The 17,372-nt window shown below is 40.3% G+C and overlaps 1 pseudogene; it reads right to left on the reverse strand.

Moving 5' to 3' along the window:
- Positions 1-141: 141 nt before the first annotated feature.
- Positions 142-17,081, reverse strand: LOC113107290 (splicing factor U2AF 35 kDa subunit-like; annotated as a pseudogene).
- Positions 17,082-17,372: the final 291 nt, after the last annotated feature.

A 17,372-nucleotide genomic window follows, 5' to 3' on the forward strand; every position in this document is an offset into this window, starting at 1 on the left:
TGAAATATTTGGCTGACAACTCAAAATATATGAAATTTAAGACATCTACAATTTTATGGCAAATTTCTCTCACCTGAAAAACTAGTTTTATTCAAATGTAATGCTTACCAGCCACACCGTCAACATTGATAGGTTATGCACCTTGATTTTTGAGATGATGAAAAAAAAAAAAAAAAAAACATTTCCATTATACTCGTGTTTTTAAATACTATTTGTATCCATACCACTGCAAGATTTAATTTTATAACAATATCCCAACCCATACTACGAAGGCAAACTCGACTCCTGGTCTTTTTGAAGTGCTATAAAACTGAATCTGCCGCCAAACTGATACCACTGTGTTTTAAGAGCAATACATAATGATTAAAAATGCAGTGTGACACACCCCTACAACACTTACTGAAAGCCTGCAGGTCTGAATCATCATGACTAAGGTTTTAATAACCCAAGACAGACATAAACCTGTGGCACAGACAATTTATAAAAATGCACTTTTATTAAGAAACAAAAATCTTAAAACTTTTTTTAAGGTTAAAAAAAAGGTAAAAAGGTAAATAAAGTGACAAACAAAAGGGTTTCAAGCAAACGATGGAATCCGATTTCTCACAAATGCTGGAAATTGGTTGATGACAAGCAACAAAACATAGGCAGCAAAACTGTGATGGCTCAAAATCTTCCAGAACGTTCATGATCTCTTGATCTTCTCCTCTCACGACCTCCACGGCTGCGTTCACGAGAACGAGTGTCTTTCACGAGATCTTGACCTGGAACGATGTCTAATGGTAAAATCATTTTTGTTACAACAACAAAAAATGTCAACTCTAATGAAAGGCACTAGACCGGCCTTTGATAAAGAAGGGCTTCAGTACCTTTTTCTACGACGACCATAAAGCTCTCTCCTCAGCTTTCGAGAAATGGGTTTCAAGTGCATGGAATTACAGAAACCACCTCTAGTGCACTCCCTGTGGTGAGATGAGATGGTTAAAAAAAAAAAAAAGCTGCATCACAACTTTTCTAAAGACAGTCAGTTCACTTTAGATATATTAATATATCTTAAAATATATTTAATAAATTTCTGTAATGTAAAATATATAGCTGGCCTATATTACTATATAAGCAATAACTATAAGCCCACCCGTCTTTAAAAACAAAAAACCCTTCATTGGCCATTTCAATGTCAGAACAGCAGAACTGAAGTTTGTTAGTCTGCTTTGGCAAGAATTTAGTGAACAGATTTCAATCCTTAAAAAGTGACATTAAAATATCCTTGTTTCTCAATGAAATAACTGAATAAATAAAGTTTGAAACACTGACCCCATTTCATACTGCCTACAGCAGGCTTCTCTAAAGTCTGTAACTGGTGAGAGCTCAGCGTGTATTGGTTGTCTATTAAACCAGCGATTATTTAAGTCCAATACAGCCTTCTCAGCATCCTCTTCCCTCCGAAACTGTTCAGACAATAAAACAAAGTTGGTGATTTCACGAGTTCACATCTACGCATATTAATACCGTAAGTTTATGCATATTTGGCGTTCTGTCTGGGTGGAGGGCTCCGAGCTCGGGATGTGGCCCGCACCCAGAGTACTCCCCCCGGTTGTGGTAGGAGTAGATGGATCTATAAGTGAGGAGAAATGGGGTGGAGGAGGGATGCTGAAAACTGTCAATGAACAGAGGTAGGTTCTGCTGTTATGTATACCTTGTCATGAGTTGATTACTGATTGGTCTCCACTTGTGTTAATCAGGTTAATGAACTGTGACTGCTCCTCCCGAACTTTGTTATAAAACAGCATTAAACATTTACAAGCATAATTCTAAAGCAGGCTGTTATAGCTACATTGTTTGAAATCTTAAAATAAATATTTCATGTGCCTGTTCTATCAAGCAAAAAAGCACAAAACATTAATAAACACTCAAATTCTACACTACCTTCACATAAACATTTCCAACCAAATGATCACCAAGGTTATCACACACATTCCTCCACATCTCCATACTTCTCTTCCATTTCTGTAAAGACTTCCTGTTGAAAACATAATCGATCAGACATAATCGATACATTGCAAAATGTAGAAGTAATAACTTAAAGGAACAGTTCACCCCAAAAGTTCTGACATCATTTACTGACCTTCATGTTGTTTCAAACCTGTATGATATATATATATATTTTTTGTCCATACCAAGCCAGTGTGGTTCAATGTTGTTTGGACTTTACATTCATCATATCTTCTTTTTGCGTTCAAATAAAAAAGAAAAGAAAGTCATACTGGTTTTGAATGACATGTAGGCTAGTGACAAATGGTCAAAAAGTGCTTTAGTTTTCGAGATACCCCTACCGGAGGTAGAACTAAACCCAACAATGTTTTTCCTCATCTCTAAGGTCTCCCACATATGAAATGGATTCTTGGCTAAAAATATTTTACTGCTAAGATTGTTAAATTAACAGATATTGTTATACACCACAACACCAATAAGGGATTAAAATATAGCCTGTCCGTATGGGAGTTAAGGCATATAAACTAATGCAGATCAATCACACAAGCTCTGAGAGCTTTGAATCTTGACATGTTTGAACAAAATAGCCTCAAGCACAAATCACATTATCAGTGGTGAGAAGAATGTTGACAAATTCATTGTTACTGCAAAGTAACTTACATTAGGTAAGTGCTGATCTACATTTATGATACATTTAATGATGATACATTTCATAAGGCACAGTATACTAAACAATTCATAAGAAACACAGATCCAATTGAATCAGGTTAACATTGGAATGGAACACCTTTATTAAAATATCGTCACTGTCGGGCAGAATGCTTGCATGGTAAAATTTTGTCTATTTCATATTTTTTCACAGTTCAATGCTATTGGTCAAACCCCACGTGGTAAACAATCTAAAGTGTTGAAAATAGATTGAGAGCAAATCTCTTAACTCCATTGGACACATCAACTGTCTGAGAATCCTCGTAACTCCACCTCTTTTTCACTCCGCGGCAGGAGCTTCCACGCCATTTTGTGTCCTCAGGATTTTAAGTCACAACGATAGAGAAATCCTCGTCGAGCAACACATAAAGCAAGCCTTAACTCTGATTTTATCTGTTTTAAACTATGATATCAGTTATTGATGTATTTTAAATGTCTACTTATTACAAGGCAAGGCAAGGCAAGTTTATTTATATAGCACATTTCATACACAATGGTAATTCAAAGTGCTTTACATAAAATAAAGTAAAATAATCATGAAGAAAAATAATAAAAATAAAGACAAGCAATTTTAAAACTTTTAAAATTATGAAAAAAAAAACTACTTAACTAAAATGAATTTAAAAACAGTTAGAAAATGATTTTACATTTTTAAAAAAAACAGTGAAAATATAGTACAATCAGTTCGGACATTGCACAGTGCTCATTCAATAAATGCACAGCTAAACAGATGAATTTTGAGTCTAGATTTAAATGTGAATAATGCTTTAGCACATCTGATCTCTTCTGGAAGATGATTCCAACTGCGGGCAGCATAGTAACTAAAGGAGGACTCCCCTTGTTTTGTGTGAACCCTTGGTATTTCTAACTGACTCGATCCTTATGATCCGAGTGCTCTGTTAGGTTTATATGCAGTGAGCATATCTGCAATATATTTCGGTCCTAGGTCATTTAGTGACTTATATACGAGTAAAGGTACTTTAAAATCAAATGTAAACCTAAATGTAAACCTAAATGTAACTGGAAGCCAGTGTAAGGACCTGAGGACTGGTGTGATATGCTCAGATTTTCTGGTTCTAGTCAGAATCCTGGCAGCAGCGTTCTGGATGAGCTGCAGCTGTCTAATGGTCTTTTTGGGAAGGCCGGCGAGGAGCCCATTACAATAGTCCACCCTGCTGGTGATAAAGGCATGAACAAGTTTCTCCAAGTCTTGGCTTGAAACAAAACCTCTAATTCTTGCAATGTTTTTTAGATGATAGTATGCTGATTTAGTTACTGCTTTGACATGACTACTGAAACTAAGGTCCGTCTCCAGAATCACACCAAGATTCCTGACTTGATTTTTTGTTGTGAGACCCCTAGAGTCAAGGTATGCATTCACCTTGAACACTTCATCTTTGTTTCCAAATGTAATGACTTCAGTTTTTTCCTTGTTTAACTGAAGAAAGCTCTGGCACATCCAACTATTCATTTTATCAATGCATTGGCAGAGGGAGTCAATAGGCGGATCTTTTGTGACGTCATTGTTTATGTTTGTCGCGTTGCATCATGGGAATCGTGTGGCAGGAAACACCGCTAGATACCTGTAATTTGATTGTTTTGCACGTTTGGAGGAGGATTTAGAGAAGAGGATGGTTCACTCTTGCTGTGTGGTCGATTGTACGGTTAATTGGGGGCCTGATAAAAAGTTTTTCCGAATTCCCTCCGAAAAGGATAGCGAAAAACGAAAGAAATGGTTGCATGCAATTAGGCGATTGAACCTGGACGCTCCGAAGAAAGCCTGCAGCTTCTGTTCAAGTTTGTGAGGCACATTTTGTTCATGGTAAGTCTTAGTGACTATGTATTTATAGAAGATTGAATAAAAATAAATAAAACTGAGTCAAATCAACCGAGTCATATGTTTTCGCTTTCTGATTCAGGTGTCCCAAACCGCAATCCACAGCACCCAGACTATGTTCCTCACATCATTCTGTAGCTGTGCTTTGCTGCAAGCCTCACTTGTACATGCAGCATTTGTAAGTTCTATCCTGACAGCTGCTTCTACTTTAAACATTAAAGCTGTTACATGACTGCATGTTTCTCCAAGGCTGTATTTGAAAGGAGAAATGTGTAAGCTGTGATATACAATTTTTCACCATTAGTACAGACGCCATTGAAAGTCTCACACTGAACACAATTGAATTGGTACAACAGTCACTAAATTTTCAATAAATAAATAAGTAAATAAGAACACTGATCAATGAAGACTTAGCCGGCTTTGCAGTCGCAGTGAGCAGTGATTATTTCGCCGTTCTCTTTGGCGATCACCCACGGGAGATGTGAATCACGCTGTGACTCTGCTTGTCCAGGTCCAACCTCTGTTTTTAGCACGATCACTGCTTTCTGTTTGACAGAAAAGATCGGCCCAACTTTTCGAGAAACAAAATAATCATAGGCCTCCAGACTTTTGAAAGCCTTTAATCTTTCATGAGTGAAGGGTCCAGAGGTTTCTATTAAATAAGAATAAATGTCTCAACAGATTGGTGGCCAAGATACGGGCGAGTCGGACCAATGTTTTTTGTCATCCCAGATCTCATATGGGCTTTGAATACGTTTGATTTTGTCACCAATACAAATTTTGAGCTTCTCTCCAAACCTCCTCTGGTCTTCTGATGTTAAAGTGCTTATATATTGAGGATTTCGCCCGCTAACTCTCTTGAAAGTGCTCGTCACGTCTTTACAGCCGCCATACTGTTTGTTTTGTTGCAACACAACTACTCGCACATGCGTACAAAGATATCATCAAAGATCCTCCTATTGGGCTGTAGTAATTTGGAGATAAGGCTAATCTGGGTATCATCAGAATAGCTGTGATAGGCAATTTGGTTCTTTCTCATTATTTGACTTAGTGGAAGCATATACAGTCTAAACAAGAGCGGTGCAAGAATTGACCCTTGTGGGACTCCACATGTCATGGACGTCCACTTAGACTTATGCTCTCCTAGACTCACATAATAGCCTCTCCCTTCTAAGTATGACCTGAACCATTTGAGTACCATCCCAGAAAGCCCGACCCAGTTTTCCAGTCTCTGTAGAAATATGTTATGATCGATAGTATTAGGGTTATTATTACTAGGCTTATTATACATGTGCATTGAAGTTTTAAAATGTATCTAATTTCTAATTCTACTTGTATTGAATTAAATGTTTTGGTAACCAGCATTAAATTATTGTTTTTATTATTATGTTACTGACTCAAAGTTGGCACTGTGCATGTAAAATGCCCCAAGTAAACTAACAGGTTTTATTTATGGGAGAAAAAAAGTCTGTCTACTGGCGCCAAGTAAGCCTCTTTGCATAACTCTGTTTTTTTTTTCTTACAATAACAAATGAAAAAAGTTAGTTTAGAAACATTTAAGTAGGCTTGTTTTGTTAAAAATCCATAGCTGTAATGCTTCGGTGCAGAAGGAAGCCTTCGAACCACGAAAGTAACTTTGTGCGCAGATTAGGCTAATTTCCGCCTATTACAGCCTAGTCACCTCATCGTTTTTTGTTCTGCTTCACTTTTATAGCTCTTAAATGTTTAAATAGAGTTTAGGAAGATGTATGTAACTACAGTTAGCTTTGGTTAACTACTGAAGCCTTTTCTCTTGTCAAAAGGCTCAACGCGACCGTCGACTTTGTTTGCGGCAGATACATTTTTGCCTTAATTTTTAGATTTTTCCTATTCCTATTCCTATGTTTGCGGTGGTACGCGGTTACCATCTCACCATGCCCTTGGTGTGAGCTACCACGCCCTTGGCAGTATCAAACCATCTTGTTCCGTCAAAATCACTGTAGTGAGTCATGAGTTGGAATTGCGAGTATTGAAAATGATCAGGATAGAGTATTTTAGCATCTATTTAGCATAGCATTTATATAGTTATTTAGATTATTTTGTGTAGCCTATGTTGTTAATTAGCATAGTTGTTAGTATAACCTTAGTATTGTTAGAAGCACAGTTAGTTAGTAGCATAGTATTGCATCAGTTAGGATAGCTTCAAGTTAGCATAGATTTATTTACAGGATGGTACGTGCTGGTTGCAACAGCACGGACTGTATAGTTTTCCAGCAGACTTGAAAATTAGGCACCAGTGGTTGCATGCACTTGGCCTGAAAGACTGTGAGTTCCCCCCTAGAGGTGGAGTGTGCAAACTGCATTTTACACGGAATTGCTTCTCCAATGCAATGGAGGTGGAAATGGGCTTTCTCCACACAGCTCACGCTGAAAAGCGACGCAGTGCCTTACTCGGAGACTGGCCCCATTCTCTCTTGCGCGGCTGCTTCGCTAGCATCTTCGGATGCCTATCAGAATCTGGGAGTTAAGACCGCAGTTTGAGCCAGCGGCTTGAATTGATATGGCTCAGGCCCTGGCCCTGTGTCCTCAGACACCTTCGCCATCCTCCACTTCAGGTGAAGGTGGGGGAGAAAAGTCCTCTACTTCAAATGAACGCCCTGTTGCAAAACTACTTGCGTCACTAGAGTCACTCTCCATTTTAGTGACTCTGACAACAGTTGTCAATTAATCTGTCACTGCGGGTCTCAGGTTCATGCCCCACCCGCTCAGCCCTGTTCTCGGTTTGTCCCCTCTATCTCCGCTGTGCTCTGCCCACTTTTCAGCATTTTTCAAATATTGCCAGTGGGTGGAGTCAGGCTCTGACCAGGGGTTTAGTTACCCCTTAAAGCCTTATCTCTTGTCAAAAGGCTCGACGCGACCACAGACTTTGATGAACACTGCTGGCAGCAGTGACGTCTGTGTCTGTATCATTCTTATCAATGAGTGCGTAACCTCGTATCTCCCCACTCCTAAGTCATAAAAATCTCGTATCTCAGATTAAACATGATTTTGTCCCACCCTCTTTGTTTTTTGATGATGGAAGCATAAAGAAAACAACAACAGCTGCCAAGTGTAAAATAACCATTAGCATATATCATTGATGGCATGGATCTTCTTCAAAGTCTCAATGATTCAGCCTTTCAAACGTTCAATGACCTGGGTGAGTGTGTCTGGAAAAAGATTGCAACTTTAATGGGAAAGGAAGGTAACAGCTGTGTCGTTATAGTTTTTGATAGATATGACCACCAACACTCAATCAAAGATCTTGAAAGACAAATAAGAGGCACCAAGATGGGCATCCTTGCACCAACCTGGATGAGCTGAGGTACACACTAGCATCTACCACAGATTTGTCAGCAGCAAATCTACCCCCAACAGAAGATGGCTTCCAGCAACATGTGCTGAGAGCCGTGGACCAAACAGCAGTGCGGCATCACAGCCACCTGGCCAAACCTCTTCTCTGGATCCCAGTTGGTAGAGGATGGAGGCTCAGAGAAGGTGGCTGCATTTAATCTGTGATGTTCCAGAAGGCACCAGCACCTAAAGGAGTTAGAGACCTCACCCACCTCTACTGTAAAGACGGAAACTGCACCGATGCCACCAAATGCCAGTGTCTTTCTGTGGGCTAGACCTGCACAGAGTTTTGCTCTTGCCCTTTCCCAGACTGTCCAAATATGACCCACTTTGTCACTGATGACAATGTGGATGAGTGGTGTGTTGCAGTTGTAACATCATGGGGGGTTGAACCCAGAATGGTCCAAGAGGGCCAGGCTGCAGGCTTGTACTTGCACTCTCAGACTTGTACTCTCAGACACTTGCAGTTCCGCTAGTGACAACACTTGCAATCTTTATTTTTTATTTTGTTTAATTGTTGTATTACTTTTCGTTTGAATTTCCCAACATTTTATAAAGCTAGGTGGTGAAGACAAGAAAAAAGAAACTAAATTACAATGTCACTTGCAATTGCTACTTGAACTCTCCGCTACCGGTGACATCACTTGCAATCAACACAAATCGTACATGTTGCCAATGGAGACAAGACGCTGTGGTGGTGATTAAATGATTAAAACTAATTTAGTACTATAACGTACAGGGTCCTGCAAAAAAAAGACAAGACTGGCAAATACGTGGCCAGAACACCAGAATATGAACTTTTGCGCAAAGTCTCTAGCTAAGCGTAGAAAAAAACACTTAACATGGCTTAATATATTAAGATGCTATTAAATTATCAAATTAAATGTACAGTTCATTAATATAAGGAATATGTATATAGTATTTTCGTCACATACCACAAAATGTGGAATAATGGACTAAGATGAGAAAGGCCAAACTCAATATGCTTCTCTACTTTATTAAAATACATAACTAATATGTACAGGCAAGCACGTGAGCACGTGGTCTCGTGTTTGTGCTATGGTAAGGTGTTATCTTTTGATTTCAATCTTTGTTTCCATATAATACAAGGTGCCATATGAAATATTTCATTATTAGATGTATCTTTTATTTGAATTTCTCAACATTCTTCTCACCACTGATAATGTGATTTGTACTTGAGGCTATTTTGTCCAGTGTTCTTTCATTTTGGACACCTCATACATTGAGTGACAGAACACTCCTATTTGTCATGCTATATTTACATATTTGGTATTGCTGGATTCAGCACAACCCCACCTTTCCAACAAGCCAACAATCCAACAAACAAATGTGTTTCTATGATAATCCCAGGCAAAGCAAGCACAAAGTAAATGAAAACATTCTGCATAGATATTAAATTTGTGCATGTCCGCTTATTTTAGATATGTGTTTACATGTCTCTATTTATTCCATACATCAAGATATTCACATCCAGTCTTTTCTAGTAGTTAAATCAACTTCCCATCTACAAACATGTCAAGATTCAAAGCTCTCAGAGCTTGTGTGATTGATCTGCATTAGTTTATATGCCTTAACTCCCATGCGGACAGGCTATATTTTAATCCTTTATTGATTTTGGGGTGTATAACAATATATGTTAATTTAACAATCTTAGCAGTAAAATATTTTTAGCCAAGAATCCATTTCATATATGGGAGACCTTAGAGATGAGGAAAAACATTGTTGGGTTTAGTTCTACCTCCGGTAGGGGTATCTCAAAAATTCAGGGGCATTGTCACTAGCCTAATGAGGGTGAGTAAACAATGAAAGACTTATTTTTCTCCTCATTTTTTGGGTGAACCATCGCATTCATTTCACTACTGGTTCTCATTAATATTAATTCATATAATATAATATAATACAGTACATTAATATAATTTAAACAAAAAGAAAGAAAGGTGAGCTTGCTAAATAAATGTTTTATGTGAAGTTTAAAAAAAAATTAAAAATAAAAGTGAAATATCTTCTTTGCAGAACTGCTCAAATCAGTTAAAAATGATGGTAAGCCTTTGTGGACTACAGTCCTCAAGTCATTCCACAGATTTTCAGTGGGGTTCAGTCTAGGCTCCGACTAGACCATTCAAGGACAATCACCTTTTTCTCCTTCAACCGCTATGAGCTCAGTTTTGCTGTGTGCTTTGAGTCATTGACATGTTGAACAGTAAACCTTCTTCCCACTGACAACTTTCTGGCAGAGGGCAACACATTTTCCTCAAGAATTTGACTGTATTTTGCCCCATCCATTTTTCCTTCTATTATGAAAAAATTTCCAGTCCCTGCTGCAGAGAAACACCTGCATGATTTACTGTAGCAATGCTTTTATTTGGAAGATGAGCTGTATTGGATTTCTGTCAGACATATTGTTGGTGTTGAGGCCAAATAATGACATTCTAGTCTCATCGGACCTCAGAATCTTCAAGGTCTGTTTTGGCAAAGCTCAGCCGTGACTGCATGTGGCCTTGCTTGAGAAATTGCTTTTTTCCGCACAAGCCACATTTGTGGAGAATTGATGATATTGTTGTCACATGCACACAATGATCACTCTTTGTTATGATTCCTGCAACTGCTTCAGAGTTGCTATAGGTCTCTTGATCGCCTCTCTGATCAGTTTCCTCCAGCTCTTTCATTCAGTTTGGAGTGACGTCCTGATCCAGGGAGGGTCTGATTTGTACCAAATAGCTTCCACTTCTTAATAATAGACTTCACTGTGCTTTTAGGTATTGATCATTTTTTGTATCCTTTTCCTGACTTGTGTCTCCCGGAGATCTTTTGACAGTGCCTTGCCACCCATTGTTGATTGTTTGCATCAGTTGCACTACCAAGCACTGAAATGCTCCAGGAAAACTCTTTTCATGCTGAGCCAATCAAAATGATCACAGCTGAAAGCCAGATGGCTTTGTCTGTCACTCAGAAGGTGATTTGCTACACCTGATTGAGTTTACAAGTAGGGATGCACGATATTGGATTTTGGCCGATATTCGATATGCCGATATTTTCAAAATAATTTTGGCCGATGCCGATACCGATATCGATATATATACAAATATATACTGATATATTTAAACTTTAATTTTACTGAAGAGAAATCCATGTATCTCTTCTGTACTGATTCTACCATAAATTTATTATTTTACAAATGTAGACAGACATTCACATCTGAAAAACAGGTCAATTATTTCACTTGGAGAATATCGGTTTGGCTCATCGGCAGAAATATTCATATCGGCCGATACCGATAATGGTCATTTTAAGCTTTTATCGGCCGATACCGATATTGTGCCGATATTATCGTGCATCCCTATTTACAAGTCATTTTTTTGGGGGGGGGGGGGGGGGGGGTTTCCAACTCAGTGATTGTTAATTTATTTTTTGTCTGATATGTCGATGTTACATCTTTCACTTGAATGTTATACATTGTACTAAGTAAATACAGCTGGATAAAACAAAAACTGTCCATCTTCATTTCAGGCTGCAAAGCAACAAAATGTGTATATTAAACTAAATGCTTAATTATTAATTTAAAAATGTGTAATGGATGAAGGGTATAATAATTATATGAGTAATATATAAATCATATAAAATAATTGCAATATTACTGCCTGCCCCGTATAGCAAGAACATAAGTTGCAATGGCAATGAACACCATTAAAGGCCAAGCACATTTCTTGTTGCCCAAAAACCCAGGGATGGCACAAACTAAACTGAAACTTCCTTGGCTAGCCAGCTAAACTGGCTTCATGGTATAGGCCCCAAATCTCAGGTGCTTTAAAGGATTAGTTCACTCCAGAATTAAAATTTCCTTATATTTTACTCACCCCCATGTTATCCAGGATATTCATGTCTTCCGTCACAAAGAAATTAAGGTTTTTGAAGAAAACATTCCACGACTGTTCTCCATATAGTGGACTTCAACGGGGACCAACGGGTTTAAGGTCCAAATAGCAGTTTCAGTGAAGCTTTAAAGGGCTCTACACGATCCCACCCGAGGAATAAGGGTCTTGTCTTGCAAAATGATAGGTAATTTTCTTTAAAAAAAAAAAAAGAAAAGGAAAAGAAAGAAATATATATACTTTTTAACCACAAACTTTAATCTTGCACTAGCTCTGTGATTTATGCCCACAACTTCACGTATTACTTAATCACACTGGAAAGGTCACACGTGATGAACAGAATTACCGATCCGGTGTTTACAATTGTGGATAAGGAGGACTGTTCAAAGGTTGTTTTATGTTGAATGACAAATATATATATATGTCTTTGTGTCACTTTGTAAACACTGGGGCGGTACTTCCACCTAAATCAGACATGACCTTTCCAATGTGATTATGAGATGTGTGAAGTTGCAGAGCTAGTGCAAGATGAGCATTTGTGGTTAAAAAGTATAGTTGTTGTTTTTTTTTTTCGTTGTTTTTTTTAGAAAATGATCTGTGGTTTCACTAGATAAAACCGTTATTCCTTGGGGGGGATCGTGTAGAGCCCTTAGAAGCTGCACTGAAACTGCAATTCGGACATTCAACCCATTGGTCCCCGCTAAAGTCCACTATATAATGAAAAATCTTGGAAGGTTTTCCTCAGAAAACTTTAATTTCTTTTAGACTGAAGAAAGAAAGACATGAACATCTTGGATGAAATTGGGGGTGAGTAAATTATCAAGAAATTTTAATTCTGGAGTGAACTAATCCTTTAAGTCAAAATAGTCATATACACTTCTGAAACTATGGATGAACTACAAATTACTCTGTACACGAAATGGCGTGTTAACTGAATGTGTAAAGTGACTGAGAGTCAAAGTAAAATGTGTTATATGTGACAAAACTTACATTAAAGGGCAGTGTAATCAATCTTTAAAGAATAAAACATACATGGGAAAGTGGATATGCAAATACAATCCTACTTTCATTTATAATAAAAAAAAAACCATTGCAATAAAAGTGTGCCAATATATGACAATATGATCAATTGTCAATTAATTTACATACTGAAATGTAAATGTATATATATTCAATTATATATTTCTTTCCTCCTAAAATTCTACATTGCAAACATATGAAATTAGTTTCACTTTAAAAATCAATAAACTAATTTGGAGGAAACAAAAAGGAATGAGGAGGAAATAAAAACATGTGGGTGTAAAGTTTGAGATGTAAACATACCTGACTGAAAGTTGGTTTATTGTGCAATCTAGAACAGCGATCTCCATGACGACAAGCTCCAATTTTGAAATAAAAGGAGCAATTGACCCTAGAAATAACAAACAGGACACACACTGTTCCAAGATATGAAAACTGTGGCACGTAACTTACAAGTATCGACATTGACATAAGTTTGACACAAGATACAAAGTGTCAGATCTTTAACTTTTTAAACGGAAAAAGCAACAGTATTTAAATCCCAACTACTGAAAAACGAAATAAATCAATTCATGTTGACAATACATTAGATATATATTTAAAATGTTTTATAAAACTGGTGGCAGTGTCTGATTTCTCTCTTGTAACTTCCAGCATGAGCAATGCGGAAGCTTTATATCTCACACAAAAACATTGTTTTGTGTTGGTTGTAAAAGTTCAGCAGACACTAAGCAGACAGGTGTGTTTCACGGTGTCAGTCTCTGTTTTCCTGGGTGTCACTGTCCACTAGTGAGCTCACTTCTCCTTAGGCACTTCACCATAGGCACTATAATTCCTCTACTCTGGTCCTGTCTTCACAGTAATTGCACTCCAATTAATTGCACCAGGTGCAGGCAATCTATTGTCATTAGTCTCCATATAAATACCTGTCTTTCCCTGTTGTTTGTATGAAGTCCTTACCCTTTCTGTTACAAATGTTCTCGTCTCCTGACACTTACCCTTGCTATCTCGTCTTTCCGAGTTCCCGGTTCCCTCTTTTGTTTTGTTTGTCTCCTTGGACAGTTTGTTTTGGATTACCTTTTTTGTTAATAAAACATACCTGCAATTGGATTTCTCCCTCTCCTTGTGTTTCTCTGGTTTCTTTCATCGTCACAGAAGGACTCCATCAAAGAGATCCAGCGGTATGTCTGCTCCAATTTCCTCCCCAGCCATCAAACAGGAGAGGAATGGATTTGAGGGTACTCGCCTAGTTGTGTTCCATGGAACCAGGGGAGGTCGCTCCGGAGTGTGTAGTCGAGAGGAGGTCCGGCAGCAATATCCACTGTGGCCTCCCATTGAACCGGGGTTCGAATGGGAGCCGCCGTTTCCCCATTGTAGACAGAGAGGGGAGAGGAGGCACAAATCAAATCAGCCAGCGCCGCTATGCAAGATGACCGCCAGCCCAGCACCACAGCACAAGATGGCTGCCAATCCACTGCCAAGAGGCAAGATGGACGCCAGCACAGCGCCAAAGCACAAAGTGGCCGCCAGTCCAGCGCCACAGCACAAGATGGCTGCCAACCCAGCGCCAGGAGGCAAGATGGACGCCAGTTCAGCGCCAATGCCCAAGATGGCAGCAGAGATGTTTTCGGATTATTTCTCCAGGCTGTCAAAAATCCTAGAGATTCCCAAGACTGTTCACGTCACGTCTGCGGAGCCAGCACCACTGCACAAGATGGCCGCCAGCCCGGAGCCACTGCAGAGGATGGCAGTTACAGTGGGCTTTCCTGAGTTGAGTCAGTTTCCGGTTGACCCTCCAGAGTCGAGTCAGGTGTTCATGGACCCTCCAGAGTCAGGGTTAGTCACTGTCAACCTTCCAGAGTCAGGGTTAGTTACCGTCGAGCTTCCAGAGTCAGGATTAGTTACCGTCGATCTTCCAGAGTCGAGCCAAATTCCAGTTGACTGTCCAGAGTCGAGTCACGTTCCAGTTGATTCCCCAGAATCAAGTCAGATTCCTGTTGACCTTCCAGAGTCGAGTCACGTTCCAGTTGATTCCCCAGAATCAAGTCAGATTCCGGTTGACCTTCCAGAGTCGAGTCAGGTGCATATTGACTTTCCAGAGTCGAGTCACGTTCCAGTTGATTCCCCAGAATCAAGTCAGGTTCCGGTTGACCCTCCAGAGACGAGTCAGGTGTTCGTGGACTCTCCGGAGTCAGGGTTAGTCACCGTCGACCTTCCAGAGTCAGGGTTAGTCACCGTCGACCTTCCAGAGTCAGGGCTAGTTCCCGTTGACCTTCCAGAGTCGAGTCACATTCCAGTTGATTCCCCAGAATCAAGTCAGATTCCGGTTGACCTTCCAGAGTTGAGTCGGGTGCCCATTGACTTTCCAGAGTTGAGTCAGGTGTTCGTGGACCCTCCGGAGTCAGGGTTAGTCAACCGTTGACCTTCCAGAGTCAGGGTTAGTCACCGTCGACCTTCCAGAGTCAGGGTTAGTCACCGTCGACCTTCCAGAGTCAGGGTTAGTCACCGTCGACCTTCCAGAGTCAGGGTTAGTCACCGTCGACCTTCCAGAGTCAGGGCTAGTTCCTGTTGACCTTCCAGAGTCGAGTCAAGTTCCAGTTGATTCCCCAGAATCAAGTCAGATTCCGGTTGACCTTCCAGAGTCGAGTCAGGTGCCCATTGACTTTCCAGAGTTGAGTCAGGTTCTGGTTGACCCTCCAGAGTTGAGTCAGGTGTTTGTGGACCCTCCAGAGTCAGGGTTAGTCACCGTTGACCTTCCGGAGTCAGGGTTAGTCACCGTTGACCTTCCGGAGTCAGGTTTAGTCACCGTTGACCTTCCAGAGTCAGGTTTAGTCACCGTTGACCTTCCGGAGTCAGGGTTATTCACCGTTGACCTTCCAGAGTCAGTGTTAGTCACCGTCGATCTTCTGGAATCCAGTAGAAACACCATAGGATTTCATCCTCCAGTTGGTCTGGCCAAACGTATGTGGTGGTCTTCTGCTCCGCCCTGGGGGACTCCGGCATTGACCACAAGGATGTGGTGGTCTTCTGCTCCGCCCTGGGGGACTCCGGCATTGACCACAAGGACGTGGTGGTCTTCTGTTCCGCCCTGGGGGACTCCGGCCTCGACAACAAGGAAGTGGTGGTCTTCTGCTCCGCCCTGGGGGGCTTCCGTCCTGACCACACGGTTGTGGGGTTTTCTGCTCTGCCCTGGGGGGCCTCTGCCTTGACCACATGGTTGTGGAGGTCTTTTGCTCCACCCTGGTGGGCATCACGTGATGTCCTTCATGGACTTATGTTTTTGTGTTTTTGATTTCTTTTGTTTTTCTGTCTGTTTCCTCCTTTGGACCTGGCCCTCCGTGCCTCCCCCTGATCCTCCGCCGGTCCATCACCCTCCTGGACTCCTTGTTTTGTGTTACACTTCTCTTGTCTCTGTCTCCCCATTTTATCTGGTTGGTTTGTCTCTGTTTCTCCATTCTACCTGGTTCTCCTGTCTCTGTGTATCATGTTTTCTGGCCCTCCGTCCCTCACCCTAGTCCTCCGTCGCTCCACCTCCCTCCTAGTTTCTTTATCTGTTGGTTTTCCCTTGGTTTCAGGTGGAGCATCTGGCAGCTGCTCCATGGAGGAGGGGGTACTGTCACGCTGTCAGTCTCTGTTTTTCTGGGTGTCCACTAGTGAGCTCACTTCTCCTTGGGCACTTCACCATAGGCACTATAATTCCTCTAGTCTGGTCCTGTCTTCACAGTAATTACACTCCAATTAATTGCACCAGGTGCAGGCAATCTATTTTCATTAGTCTCCATATAAATACTTGTCTTTACCTGTTGTTTGTATGGAGTCCTTACCCCTTGTGTTACAAATGTTCTCGTCTCCTGAGACTTACCCTTGCTATCTAGTCCTCCGAGTTCCCGGTTCCCTCTTTTGTTTTGTTTGTCTCCTTGGACTGTTTGTTTTGGATTACCTTGTGTTTCTCTGGTGCACGATCGTCACAGTGTGTTAGCCTACAAATCAGTTAATATTGCACCACTCTAACAAAATGAATCAATGTAGCTTGCTTGTCTTTTTCTGTACCAAATATAGACGCAAGATACTCCGCCCTCTTGAACGGTCCAACTCGGATGCGAGTCTGCCATCTACGTCATCACAAAGCTCTTGCATGCTTCAGTCTGTAGATATCACAGGAGAGAACTATTATTGTTCAGCGTTTTTCAGAAGTCTTCCGTCAGTCCCAGTCGTCAAATAACTGTCATTTTTCTCTCAACACCTAACATTACTGGACGCATGTTTAGATGTTACTAGAGCCACTCATACTCACACGCGGAACTTTGTTATCCTGACAGGACGGGAGATGCTGCTCTATTTTAATGGAAGCCTCTTGAGAGATGTCTCAGCATGCTTAATCATGTACTTTTTAGTGGAAACAGTTTGCCAGATAGAGCAAGGTCTTTGCCACTAGTTTTCAATATTTATAAAATTCAGAGTATGATTCATTTACGGCACTATATCCATCTGAGTAGATTATTATAATAACCATATAAAGTAGCCCATGACTAAAGTAAATATCAGATTGGATA

Source organism: Carassius auratus, chromosome 1, assembly GCF_003368295.1.
Source record: "Carassius auratus strain Wakin chromosome 1, ASM336829v1, whole genome shotgun sequence".
Classification (NCBI taxonomy): Eukaryota; Metazoa; Chordata; class Actinopteri; order Cypriniformes; family Cyprinidae; genus Carassius; species Carassius auratus.